We start from the raw sequence: 25,721 nt of genomic DNA on the forward strand, positions 1-25,721 counted from the left end.
TTCAATACTGCACCCCCAGCCATCCAACTGCAGTCTTATATCCTCTTGTTTCCAAAAAAAGAGATATTTAGCCCCAACATCTCTTTCCAAAGGACTGAATCAAAGGTTTGTGCATTGATGGTTTGGAGTTAAGGAAGCAGGGGTCGTGTACAGTTCTTGACATATAAGTGACAGACCAATTTTAAGTTACTTAAAAGGAATGCAATATGAGGATAAGGAGTAGCTCTCAGAATCAAAGGAAAAACTGGTCTCGAAAATAATGGGAACTTGGGATGAGAGTAGCCATCAAAAAGTCTACAAATAAAACATGGTGGAGAGAGTGTCGAGAAAAGGGAACTCTCCTACACTGTTGGTGGGAATGTAAATTGGTACCACCATTATGGAAAACAGTATGGAGGTTCCTCGAAAACTAAAAATAAAGTTGCCATATGATTCAGCAATCCCATTCCTGGACGTATATCTGGAAAAAGATGAAAACTCTAATTTGAAAAGATACATGCACTCCAATGTTTATAGCAGCACTATTTACAAAAGCCAAAACATGGAAGCAACCTAAATGTTTATTGACAGATGAATAGATATAGAAGATGTGGCAGGTGTGTGTGTGTGTGTGTGTGTGTGTGTGTGTGTGCAATGAAATATTACTCAGCCATAAAAAGAATGAAGTAATGCCATTTTCAGCAATATGGATGGACCCAGAGATTCTCACACTAAATGAAATAAGCCTGACAGAGGAAGACAAATACCATATGATATCACTTATTTGTGGAATCTAAAAAAATAATACAATGAACATATTTACAAAAACAGAAACAGACTCACAGATGTAGAAAACAAACTTATAGATAGGGGTAAATTGGGAGTATGGGATTAATACATGTACACTAACATATATAAAATAGATAAACAACACAGATTTACTGTATAATACAGGGAACTATATTCAATATCTTGTAATAAGCTATAATGGAAAAGAAAAAATCCACAGATCAAAGAACTACAACAACAACAACAAAAATTAATAGGAACCCAGTTGGCAGGAATCATGTGTAGACAATCCTGTTAGAGAATTGCCTTCCAGATCTAGGAAGAAACTTCAGGCATTTTCCCTGTTTCACTTCACTCAAGGCTCAGTCCAGGTTGAGTCAGTTTTAGGCTCGAATTTTGGCCAGAGGAGTGGCTATCACCTTGAGTGAAAAGCAGTGAGAAGGGAATGGTTCTATCAAAGTCCTGTTTCCTTGAGTACTTGGATATCGGATAGAAACAACAATTTCCAGATCACCATTGTGGGTTTTCTGCATTTATTTTATTTTATTTTTTATTTTTATTATTTGCGTTTTAGGACCACACCTGTGGCATATGGAAATTTCTAGCCAGGGGTTGAATCAGAGCTGCAGGTGCCAGCCCACACCACAGCCACAGCAACGTGGGATCCAAACCACATCTGTGACCTACACCACAGCTCACAGCAATGCCAGATTCTTAACCCACTGAGCGAGGTCAAGGATTGAACCTACATCCTCATGGATACTAGTAGGGTCCTGAGCCATGACAGGAGCTTCTTATTCTGCATTTAAAAATGTCTATAAATAGTGTGCGTTTGGGTGCAGGTATGGTGCAGGGAAGGGTGGGGAAGGTGTTGTGTGTTATGACAGGATAAGCAGTAGTCTAGGACCTGGATTGGGACTAGAACTTCCAAAGGGCTCTATGTAGGCTGGCAATAAGACCCTATAGCAATTCAGTTACTCTTCCTGGATCTCTGCTTTCCTTATTTCAAGAATGAAGAGATTGAATTAGCTGTCCCTAAGATCCCTGTTTGCTACATATCTTAGAAGAAGTGTGCTTTGGGGCCAGGGTCATGATTGTATTCCTTAGCTGGATATAAGACTGTGTCAAATTGAAACAGGATTTCTTGAAGTGCTTATAGCAGTGGTTCTTATAGCATAAGAATGTTGGGGTTGGTTGAGTGGAGATATATTTGTTAAAATGCAGATTCCAAAAAACCTCTCCCCAAGATTCAGATTCAGCCATGCTGAGAGGAACATCAGCATTTTAAAGGAAATAGTCGGTTCTGATGCAGGTGATCCAGGCTGCAGACTTGCATTCCTGCTGTTTGGTTTTCAAGCAAATCAAGCAAAAGCGAACCCCCTCAGTTGGACCTGCAGGTGTTTCAAAGTGTTTAAATTAGAGCAACCAGCATGCCCCTGAAAGCTCCCCACCCCAGGCCCTCTAGAGAGTGGGAAGATGCTGGCAAGACAGGGGACACCAGGGTAGGCAGGGCTCCACTGCCCATGTATTGGGCGCAAGAGACAGAGCCATCCAGGGCTCCTGCATTTTCTCCTCCCTACTCTCACTCTCTCCACCTCAAATGTAGCCATGGGATAAAACTGTTGCAGAGAGTCAGCCATGAGCATACGGAGGTCCCAGGCTAGGGGTCAAATCGAAGCTACAGCTGTCAGCCTACACCATAGCCACAGCGACGAGGGATCCGAGCCTCATCTGCAATCTACACCATAGCTCCTGGCAATGCCAGATCCTTAACCCACTGAGTGGGGCCAGGGATCGAACCTGCATCCTCATGGATCCTAGTCGGGTTCGTTAACTGCTGAGCCATGAAAGGAACTCCTGGTAGATCTTTTTAGGTGAGGACATGTGTTAGAGAGCAGAGTCTGATCTCTAAATTTCTGATTTTAAGAAATTCAGCCTCCAGGCTGCACTTTCACATTAAACACGTCTCATTTGGGGAGCTACGTCGAAGGATGCATTGTTGGTTGTTTTCTTTCTTTTTTTTTAAAATCTTTTTTTTTTTTTTTTTTTTTGCCTTTTGAGGGCCTCACCTGTGGCATATTGAGATTCCCAGGCTAGGGGGCTAATTGGAGCTGTAGCTGCCAGCCTACACCACAGCCACAGCAACGCCAGATCCGAGCCGTGTCTGCAACCTATACCACAGCTCATGGCAACGCTGGATCCTCCACCTACTAAGCGAGGCCAGGGATCGAACCCACAACCTCATGGTTCCTAGTCGGATTCATTTCCACTGCGCCATGACAGGACCTCCATTTTCTTGAGTCTTGTACTTTGCATAGCACCCTCTGTGTGGTGATCTCCAAGTGTTTTTTAAGAGTATTTACTCAAGGTTCTCTCTGCATACTTGTCATTTGCAAATGGTGATGGAATATGCTTTATGTGTATAAAATGCCTGACTCCCCTATCCACTAGTTTGTATAATGTGCCTTTAGAACCTATAGTGGACACCAAGGGTTCCTTGGCTTTTTTAGACAGGATAGAAGAATTTGGTCATTTGGACCAGCATGTACTCCAACTAGATTCAGAGTCCTGACCAAATGAAAGTGAAGAATAGCCAGGGTGAAAATAATTTAAATAGTGATGTAACATGCTTCCTTATATCCAAGAAACTGCCTTATGTATTAAGACACAAAACAATAGTCATTTACAAATTACAATTCTAAGAGGACATTAACACAGTGCTTGAGTTAACTGTGGATATGATTTTTGCTGTACAAAGCACTTCTCCATACATGCGCATTTGATACACCCTCTTGTCTTTATTGGTTTCTGTCTTAGGACAGAGATTGGATGGGAGAACTTGGCTTATAGCTTCTAACAACATGACTAAGGCCCTTTATAGATAAGAACTCTTTGTAGCTGATTCTCAATAGGACGGTGTCCTATTTCTGTGCTATGTTTCAAACGAAATTGCCCTTCTTCTTCAGATGCTTGATGGGTTGTGTGGTGTGTGTGTGTGTATTGAATGGGGAAACAAAGACTAGGGCTGGAGGGTATAAATGCGGGAAGGTGACTTTCTATTAGTTTTGATTCTTGCTTTCTTTATCTCTTTCTCTGAGACTTGGGGGGAGCTGGGCATATTCTTTGGCTTTAAGAAATGTTGATATTTGAGAGAGGAACAAAAATGTTTATTCTTCAGAATAAAAAAAAAAAAAGCCTCAGCAAGCACGCATGCTGTTCCACTTGGTCTCATAAGTCCTTTGCCAGCAAGATGAGCCTTATATCTTCTCTCGGGTGAAAGAGCCCCACATCTCCTGATCGACATTCCTCCACTTGTGCGCTTCATAAATTAGGAGGGAGGGTGCCATTGTCATACTTGACCATATAAGGGAAAGAGAGGGCCCCACCGTTATTTGGTCCTGCCCTCCTGTCAGAATTGTATATACACCCAAGACCTTTTAAGGGAACGTGGTGCGTGCAGGGAAAACATCCCCAGGCAGTCCATCCATTTCCTTCGCTACTGCAGAGCTGGTGCCTGCAAGCTCTGTGTCACTTGGAAGCATAAATCATAGGGGGTTGCTGGCGCCGAGCTCGGGGGAGGGAAACCTCAGAGGACCATGCTCGCTGCCTCGTGCTGTTAGCCTCTTGGTTTTCACTAAAAGCCTATCTCACAACTTGGCCTTCTGACGTGGAGTAACAGCATCACAATTTATCCATCCTGACATTCATCTGGACCCCTCCTCCCTATTAGGAAGTATTGTGATGGCTGCAACGAAGTGACTGCGGCTTCCTTAAGATTTCATGTGAGTTTTATCTGCACTGTAGCATTGTCTCCATACAGCATGAGGTCTTGAGGTCAGAGAGGCTGGTCTTGAACCACAGAGCTTTCTCTCCCCAGCTCTGAGACCTTGGGCATGTTACATAACCTCTCTGAGGTCCAATGTCTTATCTAAACCCGGGGAAGATAAATGCGATAAAGTCCATTTTAATGTGTTGAGGACAGTGCCTGATACATAGTAAATGCTTGATACCTGTCAGCTGTTATTATTACCACAATTGCTGCCAGAAGAGAGCTGTAGTTCTGCTCTTTGCAGCAAGAATTTCCTATCAGAGCAAGTAAGTGCTCTGATCCAGCACTCTTTTTTACAAACAGAATTTCTTTAGAGGCAAAACACGTCCAGAAGTATTCTTAGCAGCCCTGAAGAATGTCTTGGCACAATTCGTCGTACAGAGAATAGGTTCTGGAATTAGGCAGGTCAGAGCCTGAATCCCCACCCAGCCACTTATCACTTATGGCATTGGACAAATGAATTAATCTCTTGGTACCTCAGTTTTGTGGTCTGTAGTCTAGTGATAATGGTTGTTTAAATCCAGGCATTTGATGGCCAAGGTTGAATCTTGCATAGAGCCAAAACAAAGAAAGGATTGACTGCAAACCTGTAGAAGTTTCATGGAAATAAATTGCAGTTCCGAGGGCTCTTCAGTGCCGCTGAATGGTAATTCCTACCTCTCGGACTTGCAGGGAGGAGCCAGTGCATTAACAGAGGGTAGCACCCAGCACCGAGCCTACTCCTAGGTCAGTGCTCATTCAGCGTCTGCTCTGTCCCACTGATTCCCTGACTCCCTTCCCCATGAGTCCACACTCTACTCCTAGAGCTATAGCACCAACGAGGGTGGCAGGAAAGAGAGCACTGCTGTCAATTCTGAGTTAGAATTCAGAGAGAAAGAGGTGACTAAGTCTGGGGTGAGGAAAAAGAGAGAGGGGCCTTGAGGGGAGGGGGAGCTTCCACTTGTAGGTACATAGACTGTCTCCTCTGGTTCCCGCTGATCTTACACTCACTTCCTTCTTTGAATTCCACCTGCTTGGAATGGAATTCACGCTTGAATGGAATTTCCCAGGAAACATAGCTCTGCAGGAGAGGTCAACATGACAAACACAACACTCTATCCTTCAAATTCCTGCCCTTCTATTCAGACAAGTCCTGCATCAGTCACATTGCCAGGGCAACCAGGTAGCTGAATCAGCCAGGCCAAGGAGGTGCTGGGGGGACACCCAGGGAAGCCTGCATGGGACATCCCTTGGGGCCCCTGCACCTTCAGTGCAGAGCCCTAGCCCCAGCCGGAGGCTCCAGTACCTCAGAACCTCATGCTAATTTCCATAACAAGCCTGTGCTGGATTGGACCTCCCTTCTCTTCTCCATTAGGTCAGAGGCTCTTGAACTGTTTTTCTGTTTACAGGTATAGGCCACTCCCACCAGGAGCAGCCATTCTCCCTGCAGCAGTGATTCTCAAGGCAGGTGGGGTTCTGCCTATTAGAACCACCTCTGAGTTTCTGATAATCCTTTCTGATCCCGTTAGAATATAGCCTAGGGACTTCCCATTGTGGCTTAGCGGTAATGAACTGACTAGTACCCATGGGAATGTGGAATGTGGGTGTGATCCCTGGCCCTACTCAGTGGGTTAAGGATCTGGTATTGCCATGAGCTGTGGTGTAAGTCACAGGTGTAGCTCAGATCTGGTGGTGTTGTGGCTGTTGTATAGGCTGGCAGCTGCAGCTCTGATTGTCCCCTTAGCCTGGGAACTTCTGTAGGCCATGGGTGCAGTCCTAAAAAGAGAAAAAAAAAAAAAAAGAATGTAGCCCAGAGGCCATTTTTCCATCAATCAGTATCTCTCAATACATGCTCAGTACCTGGCCCTGTGCTAGGAGTTGGCCTTCAGAAAGGACACAGCCCTTGTCGTTGTGAAGCTGCTGGGGGAGATGGACCAGGACAACAATGTCTTGCACGTGGCTACCGGACAGCAGAAGAGACACCTGGGGAGGGGTGATCGTTTCACCTTCAAGGAAACTCTGGGGGTCTGGAGAACCTGATCAGAAGCTGAAACTTAAAAACACTTAAAAGTCAGCTAGTTCAAGTGAGGGAAGCTGTGTCCCTGAGTTCTGGGAGGGCAGAAAGTATGGCTTATCTGGGACTTATTAACCTATGCAGTCCCTGGAAGGTAAAACTGGGGAGTATTTCTTCAAGGAAGACAAACTCTTTCACTTGCTGTCAAGCTCACTGTGAGGGTCCTGGGGCCCCCAAGGTCATAGCCCTTGCAGTTCACATGCAGCACCTTCCCAGGAAACACTATGGGCCAGTCCGCAGTGGGGGAGAGGGAGGTGGTGGCTGGTCCTGATCCCACACAGCCATCTCTCAGAGTCACACCCCTCTGGCAGCTCCCATTTCCTTGCAGGCTATCACCAATGGGGGAGTTGCTTTTCTTGGAAGCCTTCGGAAGGCCCACTTTCCCCAACCAAGGATTTCTGCCTACAAAATCATGCAGCTCTTCTGGCTTGTTTACTGTGTATCATGACAATCCTCATTTCTTCCTATGGGAACACGAGATTCAGAAATGCAGTGACTTAACCTGTAAAAGTTAGTAAAATATGGAGTCAGGATTTGAACCCAGGTTGATCCACCCAAGACACCCAAGCTTACTCCGCTCTGCTGCACGAGCTCCCTAGAGCACTGCATGAGAAATGAGTGGGGAAGTAAATCCAGCTCCTCTTGGTAGCAGGTAATATTAGTAGTAGTATTATTCCAGTTTCTTAGAGGTCAACTCCAAAGAATGAGGGTCACAGAATCAAAAGAGTTGTGCTTTGAAACCACGCTTGTCAGATTTCAAAGACAGTACCATACTTACAGGTTGAGGGACTGGTTGTTTTGTTCACATTTGCAGAACATGCCGTGTTGAGGTGAGAGCTGAACCTCAACCTGCCAGGGTTTGATTGCCATCATCCGTATTCTCACAACACAGGCTCACATCTAGGCTAACCCTGATGTTCAATGTTGAGTTGAGTCTGGATTCCCAATCAGATAATATCCTCTGAGGACTTCTTAAACATTATGCAATGCGTGCATCAAAGTTTGGTTCTTAGCATTTTGACATCATTAACACTGTTGGTAACACTTGACACATCAAAACTGTTGCATAGGTCACTATCATTTGCCTCTAGTTTGTCTTAGAGTTACTTTATAAATCCTCTTAGAATAAGAGTCTTCTAGAAATAAAAAACACTACTTGAGGGGTTGCCATTGTGGCTTATTGGGTTAAGGTCCCGACATAGTCTCTGTGAGGATGCAGGTTTGATCCCTGGTCTCGCTCAGTATGTTAAGGATCTGGTGTTGCCACAAGCTATGGTGTAGGTCGCAGACACAGCTTGGATCTGGCATTGCTCTGGCTGTGGCATAGACCCGCAGCTACAGCCCCAATTTGACCCCTAGCCCAGGAACTTCCATATGCCTCGGGTGTGGCCGTAAAAAAACAAAAAACCCCACTACTTGTTATAAGTATAGACACCTAAGCCCTAAATAAGACCAACTAATTCAAGATATTCTCACGGAGGGGCCTAGGAATTAGTAAGTACCCCAAATGATTGTTATTATCAAGAAAGTGTGGGAAGCATGACCTCTTCTGTGAAGCTGAGTAATTAAGCACCACCAGCTAGACAAAAGAGGGAAGCTTGTCCAAGCTTGTGTGCTAGGTGAGACCTTGAAAAATTCTGAGGACCCCATAGATGTCATCTTACTCTAAGTTTATAAAAGTTTACATTATATCAAGTCATTTTGCTACTTTTAATTGGGTTGAATATGCACACTTGGTTTCGTGAAGGAAAAAAACACAACAACCAACTGTCATATTTCATCCAGCTAGAAAGTCTAGTGTAAGTGGATATCCATATCTTTTTCTCACCCTTGGAGCATTACCTTGGGATTTTTCTAAGAAACTCAGTCAGTGATCTAGTGCCAGGGTAGGGTCCCGGGGTTGCATGCATCCAGTTTTGGCTTTCCAGATGGGCATAATTAACTGCATTGGATACTGGCAGAGAAATGGGAGCTGGCTGAGACAATTCTGGGATGGAATGTTCAGAAATATATTTGTAGGACCTGCTGAAAATAAGTATGGTATATGCAGAATAGTGTGGAGATTAAGTGGAAGAAAAGATGAAACATTCTCTCTAAACCTTATTGTACAAGAAACTCCCTAAGGTTCTGAAATTCCCTGGTGGCCTAGTGGTTAAGGATCCAGCATTGTCACTTCTGTGGCTCTAGTTGGATCCCCGGCCTGGGAACTTCCAGATGCTATGGGCGGGGTCAAAAAAGAAAACAAAACACAACCAAAGAAACTCCCTAGGGTTCTGACAAGAGTTCCACCACCTTCCCTTCCCACCACACACACACACACACACCACATACACACATATGTACATACTTAGCCACATGCACCTGTGTCATTTTATCACTGCCTTCATTCTCCACCTCTTGCCTAGGGCCTTTGATATTCACTGACTTAAAAGTAGAGACCTGAAAACAATTAAGGTTGACTCCTGAGCAAGGTGGGTTTGAACTGCATGGGTCCACTTATAGGAGGGATCCACTTTTAGGAGAATTTCATTTGCTAAATGCCTACTACAGTGGTACACAATCTGAGAGTGGTTGAATCTGTGGATACAGAATGGATACAGAGGGCCAAGTATAAAATTACACGTGGATCTTTCAGCTGCAGAGCTGGTGGGTGCCCCTACCCACCTGCATTGTTCAAGGATCATCTCTATTAGCTCCAAAATGAAGCTAATGAAGAAAATTGCAACATCAATATGATCAACTGCCTAGTTTAATTTGTAAAAATGTAACATCTTGTCACTTTATTATTAAATTTAGCAACCAAGTAATCATAACACTTGAAAATAATTTGTAATGTACATATTCTTATTTTGAAAGGATCTAGAGGGTGCATCATAGATGAGAAATCTTGTCAATAGTTAATTAAATGAGTGACTTGTAGGAGTTCCTGTCTTGGCTCAGTGGTTAATGAATCTGACTAGGAACTATGAGTGCAGGTTCGATCCCTGGCCTTGCTCAGTGGGTTAAGGATCCAGTGTTGCCGTGAGCTGTGGTGTAGGTTGCAGATGCAGCTCGGATCCCACGTTGCTGTGGCCCTGGTGTAGGCTGGTGGCTACAGCTCTGATTTGACCCCTAGCCCGGGAACCTCCATATACCGTGGGAGTGGCCCAAGAAATGGCAAAAAGACAAAAAAATAATAATAATAATAATAATAATAAAATAAATAAATAAATGAGTGACTTGTAGCCGCATTTCAAAAACAAAATTATAAGAATACCTTCAAGATACTTTTAAAGCAAAAAGTTTTTATGTGAGATGTGGATGTCTTTTATTATGTTCAGTTTGCTATGGGTGAGGCCTCACACATGCACACACTCACAGAGTTCATCACTTCCGAATGTTCTTGGAAGAATTATGGCCAGAGAAAATAAACTATTGTTCAAAGCTGTATCTTCAACTGTTCAAAGACCGTGAAAGAGGGTTTAGGGTCCACCCGTATTCATATGACTATTGGGAAGGCTGTGATCCACCCCTGCTACACCAGGAACAGTTTTAAGGACTTGAGAGCCATAGCTTCTACTCTGGCTACATTCAAGTGAAGCTGGTGGAGAGCTGCAGCATCCAGTTGCACAAGCTGTGTACTGCGTAAGGATGCCATATCCCGAGGGGGCAATGTTCTCATTGAGGACACTTGCAAGTAAATATTTATCATGACAGTGTTTCAGCAGATGGCATTAAAGTACTCTCTTCTAAGAAAAGCAGTGTGCTAAAACACTTTTTGAGCACTGAAAATTATCAGGTTTTGAAGACAGATGATATAGTACCTTTAGCACAAAGGCACTGCTGGGGCTGCAGCCCCTGGGGCTGATACGAAGGGTGATGCTCCTACTGCCCTGCTTGTCCTTCCCCAGGGGAAGTGGGATTGTTAATTTTTTTTGAGGGATGTACCTGCGGCATATGGGAGTTCCCAGGCTAGGGGGTCGCATCAGAGCTGCAGCTGCCGGCCTGCACCACAGCCACAGCCACGTGGGATCCAAGCCTCATCTGTGACCTACACAGCAGCTCATGGCAACACCAGATACTTAACCCACTGAGTGAGGCTAGGGATTGAACCTGTGTCCTCACAGAGAGGATGTTGGGTTATTGGCCTACTGAGCCACAAGAGGAACTCCCCATAAGTGGGATCTTGACCAAGAGAGTTGTTCCTCTCACACAAGACCATGCCCCTTCAGTGGTTCTCAATGTCCAGAAGACATCATGTCCTCCCCCGACCCTGTCCCTCTTCTGTAGGCCCCAGTTAGACCCAGATAGCATTGTCCTAAAACACGGAATGGTTCCACACAGAGAAATAATTCTATGCCTCATTCTCTGAGAAGGGGAACAGAGCAGCTGAGTGGCATCCTAATTCCCTGAGGAGGCTCTGCTTCTTCAATTAATTTCAGGAACTGCATGTTCTGACCGACCTATTTTGGTCCTGTCCCCCAGAGACTACTAGGTCCTTTGAGAGAGTCCATCCCACTGCATGGGTCACCCTGAATGCAAACAGCTGCTTCCCCAGCTCTTTCCTCTTCCCCTGGTGCCTCCCTAGGGACTGGGCCCCAGGACAAGATGCAGAGAGTGAATAGAGCCCTGCTGTCAACTTCCCCTGCCAGCCTGGTCACTGGGCTGCTTCTCTCTGCTGAGCTCAGAGCTTCCTGGAGGACTGGTATCTGATTCCCTGGGATATGCCCTTCATGTTAACTCATCTCTCAAGCCTCTCTGGGAAAGGCATCTTCCTGAGAATCCTTGAAATGACGTAAGACCCACTGGCATGTTCTTTCTCCCTTGCTCTTCAGAAGTGTTCAGTGTGGTGTACCTGTCGTGGCTCAGCAGTAATGAACCCAACTAGTAACTATGAAGACACGGGTTCTATCCCTGGCTCCACTCAGTGGGTTAAGGATCCAGCAATCCCATGAGCTGTGGTATATGTCACAGACGCGGCTTGGATCATGCATTGCTATAGCTGTGATATAGGCCGGCAGCTGCAGCTCTGATAGGACTCTTAGCCTAGGAATTTCCATATGCTGCAAATGAAGCCCTAAAAAGAAAGGAAAAAAAAGTATTCAGTGGGAATAAAATCCTTTGAAGTACAGCCCTGCCATAGCGATATAAAGACTACATTTCTTGCCTTGTCTTAACCAGTGTTTTCCAGCATGTGCTACACAAAACATTAGCCCCATGAGGTGCTGCTTGTAAACATGAGGAATAGGCACCCTATCTTCTCTTGAAAGTTTTACACTGAAATGAACATTTAATTCTGAGAAATCCCACAAAGGTAAAGAGAAACCAGTTTTACCCTAATCTCCCTTTTCACAATAAACCGACAGTACTGGATTTGGTAAACTAACACACACTTATTTAGAAGTAAGGCTATCCATCTTTTCAGACAATTCTTTGGCTGTAATTCCATTTGGAAATTCATCCACCATAAGTTAACTTTATCCTAAGCTTTCAGTGGTTTTATGTACTTGCCTGTGGTATTTGAAGGACTTAGTTCTGGAATCTCAATGACGTTTGTACCCATGTAGGAGAAGCTCTGTGTTCTGATAGACCCCACGATACTTCCATGGAATTAAGAAATGCTATTAAGTACGAGGTCAGAACCCTTCTCCTCCAGGCACTCACAGGTAAGAAGCAGTCAGCTGTCCCAGCGTCTAATGCAAGACCCTGTGCTGAGTTGTAACTGGTGGGATTTGCTGAGGCAGCACAGAGAGGGGACTGAACTGATTAACCTGGACAATTGGAAGTAGCCCAGTCTAGGGGGATGGATGAAGAAAGTGCACAGTATCTTCCATTTGCTCCCAAGACCCCCTCCCCCACTTCCCTACCCTCTTTCCTTCAGGGTGACCTCTATGGACGGTATCGACTGGCTCATCTTCCCTCCTGATCAGTTGGGTTTGGACAGTTGGGAGCACTTCAATACTGTAGATGGAGGAAAAGGCAGTCAGGAATTGACTCTTCTCCCTGTTGGGTTTCTCTGAGGTAGCAACATGCCTCTTCTGAAGGTCATGGCTCCTGCCAGGCAACCCTCTCCACCCAGCTTTGCTTCTGGGTCCAAGAATGAGTCTTGGGTCGGGGTGATGTGAGCTCTGATGTTACTTGCCCTGGGGTTCTGTCCTGCCAAGTTGTGCTTCCCTTCTCCATGGCCCACACCCATGTAAATAGTTCCTATATTAGACTCTTCTCAAATTATTCAACTTGTGTGTCATCTATTCCTGTTGAGACTCTAACTGATAGAGTAGCCTTCTCTAAGTGAACTGGTGTGCCAGGATCTGAAGCTATGTGATGCTTTAAGGAGGCACCATCGAAATAGCAGTTTGCCCTGGCAGGAGTATTAGGGGAAATGCAGGAGAGGTACCAGTGCTAGGAGCTGTTGCTGCTGCTGGTGGACTGCTCTGGGTGCTTGGGGCTTCCTGAGGATTACCCCATTGAGTCCTCCCTGATTGAGGAGATCCGTTGTTATTCTGTTGCACAGTTGAAAGAGCTGGGCTTATTGAGTTTGAGTAACTTGCCTAAGGTCACCCAGCCAGGAAGGGGTGGAACTGAATGGGCACTCAGGCAGTCAAAATTCAGAGTCCATCCTTTCGTCCATGCAAAGGTGTCTGGACTTGATTCCACAGCAGTGCATGTTTGCCTACCTTTCCCATCCACTCAGCTTTACCTTTTGCAGTAAACATCACTTCCCACGAAAGGACATCAACTTTTTGAATAGTTTCTTTCCTCATAACTATGTCTCATAAGTCAAAACTTTTTAAAAAGATAAATTTTTTTTTTTGTCTTTTTGCCTTTTCTAGGGCCGCTCCTGCGGCATATGGAGGCTCCCAGACTAGGAGTCCAATAGGAGCTGTAGCTGCCAGCCTATGCCAGAGCCACAGCAACTCGGGACCCAAGCTGCGTCTGCAACCTACACCATAGCTCATGGCATCACTGGATCCTTAACCCACTGAGCAAGGCCAGGGATCGAACCCAAAATCTCATGGTTCCTAGTCGGATTCATTAACCACTGAGCCACGATGGGAACTCCTAAAAAGATAAATTGTTAGAGCAGAATTAATGCGGCATGAGCTTTCATTATACTTAATGTCAAAATGGAACCTAGTCTTGACTAAGAATGGACATCCTGGGAGTTCCCGTTGTGGCTCAGAGGTTAGGAGCCTGACATAGTATCTGTGAGGATGCAGGTTCAATCCATGGCCCTGCTCAGTGGGTCAAGGGTCTGGCTTGAGGCCACAAGCTGTGACATAGGTCTCAGGTGTGGCTCAGATCTGCTGTTGCTGTGGCTATGGCCTCAGCTGCAACTCCAATTTGACCCCTAGTCTGGGAACTTCCATGTACTGCAGATGCAGCAGTAAAAAAAACAATGGACATCCTGGAAGGGTAAGTGCATCCTGGAATATGTGGTACCTTTCAGGTGGAGTGGCTGCTTTTATGTCCCTTGATAAGTACTTGTCTTCTCAGAGCCCATTTAGAGATGGCTGGCTGGTGACTTGACCTGGCTTTCTGGGAAACAGCAACCTGGGTCATACATTAGGCTGCAGATCTTTGGGAAAATGGATAATGACATAATGTTTCAATGTTTACCTCTGCTCATGGCATTACCCATGGAATGGTGATGCGGCATTATGCGAAGACTTATTTTCTCTGCACTTTGTTCTTTCTTTAAAATTAGTTGGGAGTTCCCGTCATGGCTCAGTGGTTAACGAGCCTGACTAGTATCCATGAGGATGCTGAGTTCAATCCTTGGCCTTGCTCAGTGGGTTAAGGATCCAACGTTGCCATGAGCTGTGATATAGGTCTCAGACATAGCTTGGATCTGGCATTTCTCTGGCTGTGGTGAATGTCGGCAGTTATAGCAGTGATTTGACCCCTAGCCTGGGAACTTCCATATGCTTGGGTGCGGCTCTAAAAAGACAAAAGACAAAAGACAAAAAAAAAAAAAAAAATTGGTGTCCATGTATAGATGCTGTGTATTTGTTTACCGTTCTATGCCCTGGTAAACCTTCTGTCCTGTTTTACAACATAAGATCAATAAGATTTTGTAGTCCCATCTAGGAAGAGACACTAATTGAATCCACAAGACGAAACACAGCAAGGGTTTTAAGAAAGAGAAGCTTTGGAGTTCTCATGTAGCTCAGCACATTAAGGCGTGTCACTGCTGTGGCTCAGGTTGCTTCTGTGTCGTGGGTTCGACTCCTGGCCCAGGAACTTCCGCATGCTGGGGACATGGCCAAAAAAGAAAAAGAAAAGAAAGAGAAGCTTTGTGAGTGAGTTGTGTTATCTCCTGAGTTAGAGCTGTCCTATAAGTTCGTATTTACCACTTTTTGTCTATAGGAGCAAATGAAATCTGCTAAAGGTATTATACAGGCTTTTAAAAAAGCTTCAATAAAGTGTCAACACACTTTAAAATTCAAAGCCAAACAAAAGGACAAGAAGTTGATTCACTCTTTGCTCTCTCATGGGAGCAGTCTCAGGGGAATCTGAAGGACAGCTGACAATGGTCTCTTTCTCAGCTTAACAGGAACACTTGGGACTTAAAATTTGCCAGCCCTAGCCCTCAACAATTTTTCTTCTTTGAAAAGAATTAGAACTAGGAACATTTTGCATCAACGTCCTCAAGCATCAAGATGCTAAATACAGATATTGTTAATTCCCAGACCTAGGGTTACAGATCATTTACCAGCTTAAGAGATTGAACCTCTGAGTCCTTCAGTTTTATATATTTTTCCTCCTCAGATTTTGGTCAATTTCCCAAAGCCAACTCTTGCCTTTTAAGTAAAGCTAAGATGCTCAGAAATGTGCCTGCCTTATGTTTCCTAACAAAATTTAAAATCTATCTGGGAAGGATCCTGTTTCTCCCCCATAACACCTCCTAAAATGAAAGAGCAGAAGCTTTTAGATAAAGCAGCAAAGGTCCCTGGGCTTGTTTTACAATTAGCCAAAATCTAGAATTTTAGAGAGGCATACAGTTATATTTTGATTTTTCTTATAAATAGTCCTTAAATGATCTGTTTGTTTCCCTTTAGGTTAAGTGAAAAATCCAATACTCAGAACAGTAATAATGTTGTAATGCTGTAGGACATTTCGAAGTTGGTAGAGGACTTTTTTTTTCTTTGTAAACCATCTAATTTGGTCCTTATGTCCCCCCTGCTAAGATAGGCAAGGGAGGTGTTTTTTAATGTATGAATTTTGAGGTTCAGACCAGGCTGAGATTCTATAGGTCCCAGGAACAAATAGCTCTTTGCTAAAGCTTATATATAAGTAGCTCTCTGCTAAAGCTTAGAGAGAGAGTGTGTTGGTGAAAACTTCTGTGGTTATCTTACTATTACAGCGTCATGTTTTGTATTTATTTTACCTGACAGTATGGGTTGCTCCATGCAAAAGATGAGTCGAAAAGTGGACTTGGAGATTGGTTCAGTCTCGCTGAACTCTGCCTGATTCTTGTTTGTGAGCCGGGTAGGCTGCCTTAGAAGTGCTTTTAAAGTGCAAACTCACATAAACTTTTTACCCCAGAGCAGCTCCAGCCAGCAGTGCCACATATCAGAGAAGGGATCTGAGAGTGAACTCATCGATATGAAAATACTGAAAGGATTAACTTGAGGGCAGTTTTGTTACACATCTCCTAGACATTAACCAGGATGTCCCCAATGCCATTAAACTCTCTCTTCAATAGTTTGTTTGTTTGGGGGATGACGTAAACATGGCTAATTCAAACATGTACTCAGTCATAAATACTGCAGAGAGCTTTTGCTTTTAAATAGATGTTTAAGTGAAGCATAATGTATTTTTTTTTTTTTTGGTCTTTTTTGCTATTTCTTGGGCTGCTGCCGCGGCATATGGAGGTTCCCAGGCTAGGGGTCTAATCGGAGCTGTAGCCCCCAGCCTACGCCAGAGCCACAGCAACTCGGGATCCGAGCCGCGTCTGCGACCTATGCCACAGCTCACGGCAATGATGGATCGTTAACCCACTGAGCAAGGGCAGGGATCGAACCTGCAACCTCATGGTTCCCAGTCAGATTCGTTAACCACTGCGCCACGATGGGAACTCTGAAGCATAATGTATGTTTTTAAAAGGCATAACTCATGCATAGCTCCAGGACTTTTCTCAAAGTGAACAAACCCATGTAACTATCATTGCAGATCAAGAGATAGAATAGGAGTTCCTGTTGTGGTGCAGAGGAAATGAATCCAGCTAGTAACCATGAAGTTGCAGGTTCAATTCCCTGGCCTAGCTCAGTGGGTTAAGGGTCTGGCATTGCTGTGAAATGTAGGAGGAGGTCTCAGACATGGCTCGGATCCTGCGTTGCTGTGGCCGTGATGTAGGCTGGCAGTTGTAGCTCTTATTCAACCCCTAGCCTGGAACCTCCATATGCTGTGAGTGTGGCCCTAAAAAAAAGGCAAAAAAAAAAAGAGAAAAGAAACAGAACAACATTCCTGAACCTCCTTTGATCCCCATTCCAATCACTGCCTCCCCCTCCTCCCCAGAGATAACCTCCATTCTGACTTCTGTCACCAATAACTAGCTTTGCTGGTTATTTTTTTTCGTTTGATTGAAGTATAATTGACAAATAAGCTGTAATGTATTTAAAGTGTACAACATGATGATTTGATACTCATATACATTGTGAAATGATTATCATGATCATAACTCATTCATCACCTTATACATAGTTAAATTATTTTGGTGAGAATTCTACTCTCAGCGAATTTCAAGTGTACAACACATATTAATAACTATAGTTACAGTAGATATTTAGAACTTATTCACTTATCGATGGAAATTTGTACCCTCTCACCAACATCTCTTCATTTCCGCACGCCCTCAGTCCCATTTCCCCATGCCCTCAGTCCCTGGTAATCACCCATCTACTCTTTGTTTCTATGAGTTTGTCTTATTTTATTTTATTTTTTTGGATTCCAGGTGTCTGTAATACTCTACAGTATTTGTTTTTCTCTGTCTGATTTATTTCACTTAGCAGAATGCCCTCAGCAGAATGCCCTTCAGATTCATCCAAGTTGTTGCAAATGGCAGAATTTTCTTCTTTTTTATTCATTGTATTTGTGTACCACATCTATCTATCAATGGACATGTAGGTTGTTTCCATAAGTTGGCTATTGCAAATGAAGATGCAATGAAAGTGTAAGTACAGATAACTTTTTGAGATCCTGTTGTCATTTCCCTTGGATAAATATCCAGAAGTGGGGCTGGATCATATGATAGTTCTTTTTTAATTTTTTGAGGACCCTCCATGCTATTTTCCAGAGTAACTGTACCAATTTACACTCCCACCAACAGTGTGCAAGTGTTCCCTTTTCTCCACACTGGCTCTTATCTCTTGTCTTTTTGATAACAGCCATTCTAATAGGTGTGAGGTGATTTCTCACTGTGGTTTTGATTGGCATTTTTCTGATGATTCGTGATGTTGACCATTTTTTCACGTATCTGTTGGTCATTTGTATATCTTCTTCAAAAAAATTTATTTTACTGTTTATATCCCTTGCCCATTTTTTATTGCATTGTTTGTCTTCTTGCTGTTTTTTTTTTTTTTTTTGTCTTCTTGCTATTGAGTTGTAAGCATTCCTTATATATTTTGGATATTAACCCCTTATTGGATATAGGGTTTGCAAATATTTTCTCCCAATCCATAGGTTTTCATTTTGTGGGTTGTTTCCTTTGCTGTGCGGTAACTTTTTAGTTTATGTAGTCCCACTTGTTTTTTACTTGTTTGTTTGCTGTTATTGCCTGTGCTTTTGGTGTCAGATCCAAAAGATAATTGCCTAGACCAATGTGGATGATTAATTTAGTCTATTTTTGAACTCTGTATAAGTGGAATCACATAGTGTATGTTCCTCTGTCTTACTTTTAGTCAATGTCATGTTTATGAGATTCATTCATAGTGTTCTATATAGTGCTAGTTTGTTCACTTTCTTTGTGTTGTGCTATTCTTTTTGTGTAATTATATCATATAAATAAATATATTGTAATCAGTACTGACCTGCATTCCTTTAACAGTACATGAAATTCCAAATCTTTACCAGCACTTGACAATACCACTCTTTCCAGTATTTTTTTCATATGCTAATTGGTCACTTGACTATCTTCTTTTGTAAATTGTCTATTCTAGGTTTTTGCCTATTTTTTAAAGGTTATCTGCCTTTTTTATTGATTTGTAGGAGTTTTTATGTGTAGCATATATATAAATCTTTTGTTAGATATACGTGAGGCAAATATCTATCCTCTCCTAACCTAAGCAGATGGAGGCTTTTTTTTAAATTTTATTTTGTGTGCGTGTGCTTTTTTTTTTTTTTTTTTCAGGGCTGCACCCATGGCACATGGAAGTTCCCAGGCTTGGAGTCGAATCAGAGCTATAGCCACCCACCTATGCCATAGCCACGGCAATGCAGGATCCTAGCCATGTCTGCGACTGACACCAAAGTTCACAGCAATGCCAGATCCTTAACCCACTGAGCAAAGCCAGGGTTTGAACCTGCAACCTCATGGTTCCTAGTCAGATTCGTTTCCACTGTGCCACGATGAGAACTCTTGTAGGCTTTTTTAAAAAGTGCCTAGAGGAGTTTCTTTGTGACTCAGAGGGTTAAGGATCTAGTGTTGTTATTGTAGCAGTTTGGGGTTGCTGCTGTGGTGTGGGTTTGATCCCTGGCCCAGCAACTTTCGTATGCTGCGGGTATAGCCAAGAAAAGTTGGGGGGCTGAGAGTTCAGTGTGTAGAAAATAGAACCAAGAGGTCTGCTAAGCTCTTTCTTAAGAAAGTACACATTTGAAGATAAATCAAAGGAAGAGGGACCTGGATCTTGTCCTATTTAAATCTATTGAAACTTTCTTAAGGTAAGATTCTAGGAGCAGGTGGGTAGAGGGATGCACTAGGGGTTTGGGAAGGAAATGCTATAAAAATGGGTTGTGAGGATCATTGTACGACTATAAATGTAATAAAATTCATTTAAAAAAAATTCCAGGAGCAGCTGATTATGCCTCATGTACTTGGTATAATTAGTCGTTGTTTATTTGGCTGTTCTCTTGCAGGGTAAAGGAGAGTCATTAATAACCATTGATATTCCAGTAAAATATTATTGCATACCATGATGTAGTACTGAATAATTAAGTTAACATCTTTTAATACCTACTATGGGCATGCACTGTGCTGGATGTGGGAGGCACAAAGATGGATAAGCTAGCACCTCCCCATGTAGTGAGCTTTGAGGAATCTTTTAGGATGCATTTGTATCTGGAGTCTTGTGTGAGCACATGAGGGTAAGGTGACCACCAGACTTGTAATATAGAAATAGCGTGTCCTTCGACTCCCCCAACCTTTGATTCTCATATAGTCACTACCCTAATCCTGTGAGATCCTTTTTTTTTTTTTTTTTTGTCTTTTTATCTTTTCTTGAGCCACTCCCACAGCATATGAAGGTTCCCAGGCTAGGGGTCTAATTGGAGCTGTAACCACTGGCCTACGCCACAGCTCATGGCAACGCCAGATCGTTAACCCACTGAGCAAGGGCAGGGATCGAACCCGCAACCTCATGGTTCCTAGTCAGATTCATTAACCACTGCACCACGATGGGAACTCCTGTGAGATCTTTATCTTCAAGAAACGCTTTTGTCTTATCCTGATATCCCCACTAATTAATATCTGGAGAAATTCTCTTTGCTTAAAATGACTAATTTAAATGAAACATGCACAAATTACCTAGTTATATTTTAATATAATGTAAAGAAACTACAATGAGAAGAGACCATAAAATAGAGACAATTTTCCCTTTGCTGTTCAACAACTTTCCTTAAAAAATAGATATTAGTCAACCAAAATCATAAAGAATGTATTGAGGGCAAGTCTGACAAGGTACTATGCTATCCTGGACATAGAACTATAAAGATATGTAAGACACAGTACCTGCCTTCAAGGAACTTCTAACACCTTGGAGGTGGTAGTTGTGTCTGTCTGTGGAGGGAAAGTGTTAAGGAGGTAACAACATCTACAATGGCAGTGTGAAGAGAAAAACCCCCTCCCAAGTGAGAGGAAGCATAGGGGCAGGAAGGGTTACTTTGGGTTGATTATGGCATTGAAGAGAGACTTGTATTTGTTACAGTAAGGGAGCTGCTGCTACAAAACTAATCCCCAAATGTACAAGGACTCAAACACAGCAAAAGGTATTTCTCAATCATTGAAAGTTAAAAACAGGTGTTCCTGACTGATTAATTCTGTAATTCTGCTCCAAATGGTGATTCAGAGATCCAGATCCTTCCAACTGGGAAATCCACCATCTTCAATATGTAGCTTCTAGAATTGCTGGGCTTGTCCACCTTAAAGTGACAAAGGAGAAAGATCATGGAGAATTTTTTTTTTTAATTTTATTGAAGTATAGTTGGTTTACAATGTTGTGTTACTTTCTCATGTACAGCAAAGTGATTCAGTGATAGTCTTTTTCATATGATTTTCCGTTATAGTTTATCGCAGGATGCTGAGTATATTCCCTATGCTATACAGTAGGAGCGTGTTGTTTATCCATCCTATATGTAATAGTATACCTTTGCTAATCCCAAACTCCCAGTCCTTCCCTCCCCTTCCACCCTTCCCCATTGGCAACCACAAGTCTGTTCTCCATGTCTGTGAGTCTGTTTCTGTTTTGTAGATAGGTTCATTTGTACCATATTTTAGATTCCACATAAAAGTGATGTCATATGGAGTTCCCATCGTAGCTCAGTGGTTAACAAATCTGACTAGAAACCATGAGGTTTCAGGTTTGATCCCTGGCCTTGCTCAGTAGGTTAAGGATCCCGTATTGCCGTGAGCTGTGATATAAGTTGAAGATGTGGCTTGGATCCTGAGTTGCTGTGGCTCTGGCATAGGCCAGCAGCTGTAGCTCTGATTAGATCCCTACCCTGGGAACCTCCATGTGCTGCGGAATCGGGCCTAGAAAAGGCAAAAAGACAACAACAACAAAAAGTGATGTCATATGGTATTTGTCTTTCTCTTTCTGATTTATTTCACTTAATATGACAATCTCTAGTTGCATTAACGTTGCAGCAAATGGCATTATTTCATGCTTTGTTGTGGTTGAATAGTATTCTCTTGTATATATGTACCACATCTTCTTAAACCATCCATCTGTTGAAGGACATTTTTAGTTTTTTTCATGTCTTGGCTATTGTGAATAGTGCTGCTATGAACATAAGGGTGCATGTATCTTTTCAAATTAGAGTTTTGTCTGAGTATATGCTGAGGAGTGGGATATGGTAGTTCTATTTTTAGTTTTTTGAGGAACCTCCATGCTGTTTTCCATAGTGGCTACATCAAAAGTATAAAAGGGTTACTTTTTCTCCACATCCTCTCCAGCATTTATTCTTTGTCGACTTTTTAATGATGGCCATTCTGACTAGTGTGAGGTTTTGATTGCAGTTTTCACTGTAGTTTGATTGAAGTTTTCATTGTCGCTTTGAGTGGCATTTTTCTAATAATTAGTAATGATGAGCATCTATTTATGTGCCTATTGGCCATCTGTAAGTCTTCTTTGGAGAAATGTCTATTTAGGGATTTTGCTCATTTTTTTTATTGGGTTGTTTATTTATTTATTTTTTTGATATTGAGTTGTATGGGCTGTTTGTATATTTTGGAAATCAAGCCCTTATCAGTTGCATAATTTGCAAATAGTTTCTCTCGTTCCATAGATTGTCTTTCGTTTTGTTTATGGTTTCCTTTCCTGTGCAAAAGCTTGTAGGTTTGATTAGGTCCCATTTGTTTATAAAGATAGGAAGTTTTAATAGCCAGATCAGAAAAAAGTGTTCAACATTTCTACTCGAGTTCCATTGGCCACTCCGCATGTGGCCACAGTGAAACTTGAGGGAGGTGGTCCAGCTGTGTGTCCAAAAAAGCAGATGTGATTGTTGACCACCTAACAGCCTTTGCCACAGGCTTTATGGTGGCAGGGCATTTAAGATAGGTTTTGAAGCAACATGAAGTATTTTGAGAGAGATTGGAAAGGAGGGTTAATCCAGGTAACGAGAAGCATGAAGAAGGGCTCAGAAATTGACAACAGTAGCAATACAAATGCAAAAGCATATTTAGAAAGTAAGAGGTGGGAGTTCCCATCGTGGCGCAGTGGTTAACGAATCCGACTAGGAACCATGAGGTTGCGGCTTCAGTCCCTGCCCTTGCTCAGTGGGTTAAGGATCCGGCCTTGCCGTGAGCTGTGGTGTAGGTTACAGACGCGGCTGGATCCCGCGTTATTGTGGCTCTGGTGTAGGCCGGTGGCTGCAGCTCTGATTGGACCCCTAGCCTGGGAACCTCTATATGCTGCGGGAGTGGCCCAAGAAATAGCAAAAAGACAAAAAAAAAAAAAAAGAAAGAAAGAAAGAAAAGAAAAGAAAGTAAGAGATGTTTCAGTTTTGTTTGTTTGTTTGTTTGTTTTGGAGCACGTGGGGAATAACATGGGAAAAAATATTGGAAAGATAGGTTTAGGCTACTTCAACCTGAAGCCACATTTTGAGAGGTTTTAAAATCGATGCTAAGATTATCTCCACCTTCTGTGTGTGTGTGTGTGTGTGTGTGTGTGTGTGTGTGTGTGTGTGTGTGTGTGTTTGGCTACCAGGGCTCACTACCATTTGCAGAAAAATTGTGGCCCAGATTAATTTTCTTTCTTCTCCTTCCTAGGCTGGTCTTTCTTATAAAGTGAATTCTGTTTGTCTCTAACACATGGTGACAGTAGTCAAGGAGAGGGTACAGACCCTCAGCATGAGCAGCTTCACTTTTAGCTTTTATACCAGAGGATTTCAGAGACTCCACTGGGGACTCCTGCCAAAAACCAGTCTGGAGCGTGGTATCTGCTGAATGCTGTCATTGGGATGGATCCCAAGTTTAGTAGGAGGAGAAGGGAGGGGAATTCCTTTCTGACTCTAGGATACAATCAACTTATGCTCAGGGTCCTGGAATTTAATTACCCATATTGTTATCTTAGCTTGTATAGCTGCAACTGGCTCATAGTTATAAAAGTATCCGGTCCTTTAAAAATCCAGCCTCAGCCTTCAGCCCGATGACCTGCTGACAGTGATAAATTGAGAAGGGTGGGAGCTGGGGAAATCCTTTCCCCTCCCTTTAGATCTGCCAACTTGGCTTCAAATCACAGGAATGTTTTGGCCAGAGAATATATATCCCCACACCCTGTAGCCTCTCTCTTACCCTCACCTCTGCCCCATGTTACTCATTCTGCTTGGTAGTCATATACATTCATTTTAGCTAAATTAATTTTGACCCAGGCTGTACTGTGTTCTGCCCTCAGAAGCTTCTGTGTGAATGATTTCTCCTTCCTTGAGCTTCTGACCATCAAATTAATGGCTCTGAAAATTTACCTTGGTTCTACACTTTGGGGAGGATTTGTTTCATTATTCCTACCAGGGCTTATGCATGATTGTATATCTTTTTTAGACTCTTGAAAAAAAGAGAAAACGGAATTTTGATGTAACATCCAAGCATCCAAAAGGTGCTTCTTTTCAAAGCAAACTTGAAAAAGACTTAGCATGCACTTCTACAAGATCCCAAGCATATTAATTATATTTGGGTTTGATGGAAAGACAAGTGTTTACTTTCCTGTGGCAAGAGTTTCTAGGTATTTTTTCTCACTAGCTGACCACAAAACAAACCTAAAGAAATCACTGTTATTTTTTGTCCTTTGTTGTACGTGTATTTTTCTTCTTCTTCACCAAGACACATTCACTGGTTTCTCTCTACCTTCTGCTCTTAGAGTATTCAAAGAACCAAACCTGGCTGGTGGCAGGCATTTGGTATTTTTCTCTTTTGTTGCTTCCATGCGGGGAAGATGAAACTTTCAATCCAGTGTCATTTCCCAGCATGCTTTGGGATCTAGGTATGCCTTGAAGCACTAAAACATTTGGAGAGACAGCGTGGCATAGTGGAATGAAACATGAGCAGAAGTTAAGCAGACATAGGTCTAAATTCTAGCTTTGTCTCTTACTTCTGGGAGATCTTGAACAAAACTCTTGACCTATTTGGTCATCTGAGCCTGAATTTTGACAGTATAGGTTAGTTTTAGCTGGTTTTGAATTTTTTTTTTTGGTCTTTTTGCCATTTCTTGGGCCGCTCCTGCGGTGCATGGAGGTTCCCAGGCTAGGGGTCTAATCGGAGCTGTAGCTACCAGCCTACACCAGAGCCACAGCAACGTGGGATCCGAGCCGCGGCTGTGACCTACGCCACAGCTCACGGCAACGCCGGATCGTTAACCTACTGAGCAAGGGCAGGGATCGAACCCGCAACCTCATGGTTCCTCGTCGGATTCGTTAACCACTGCGCCACGATGGGAACTCCTGTTTTTGAATTTTGTCTAAATGGAACCATATAGTATATATTCCTTTGTTATCAGTTTTTTTCTTCTTCTTCTTCTACTTTTTTTTTTTTTGTTTTTTTTTTAGGGCCATACCTGCAGCATATGGAAGTTACCAGGCTAGGGGTAGAATAAGAGCTACAGCTGCCCGTCTACACCACAGCCACAGCAACGCAGAATCCAAGCCATGGCTGTGTCCTACACCACAGCTCATGGAAACACCAGATCCTTAACCTCCTGAGTGAGGCCAGGGATCGAACTCGCATCCTCATGGATACTAGTTGGGCTCGTTACTGCTGAGCCACAAAGGGAACTCCCAGTTTCTTTTTCCTGAAGTTATGTTTGTCAGATTCATTAATGTTGTTGCATGTAGCAGTAGTTTAATGAAATGTATACTGTTTTATTATATATTGGAAATCATTTATTTGTGTATTCTACTTTGATGGACATTTGAGTTGTTTCAGTTATTACCATTTCTGATTCTATGATCATATTTGTAAAATCTTGTACACATACCCTGTTGAATAATATCCCTTCTGGGTTCCCCAGGAAGCAGCTCTGAGAGACATTTGCTTGCAGGGACTTCATTCCTTTCTGCTATCAAGGTCAAAGTTTCCTTCAAGAGCAACTCCTATGGGGAGGGAGAAAGGAAGATTGGACAGAAGGATAAGTTGGACTGCAATGCAGTCACAACAAAAGCCTT

The 25,721-nt window shown here is 42.9% G+C and overlaps 1 protein-coding gene across 1 annotated transcript in view; it reads left to right on the plus strand.

The window, feature by feature from the left end:
- Positions 1–25,721, plus strand: part of PGM5 (phosphoglucomutase 5) — a 203,249-nt gene that overhangs the window by 97,134 nt on the left and 80,394 nt on the right. The window lies entirely within an intron of this gene.

This window comes from Sus scrofa, chromosome 1, assembly GCF_000003025.6.
Source record: "Sus scrofa isolate TJ Tabasco breed Duroc chromosome 1, Sscrofa11.1, whole genome shotgun sequence".
Lineage (NCBI taxonomy): Eukaryota > Metazoa > Chordata > Mammalia > Artiodactyla > Suidae > Sus > Sus scrofa.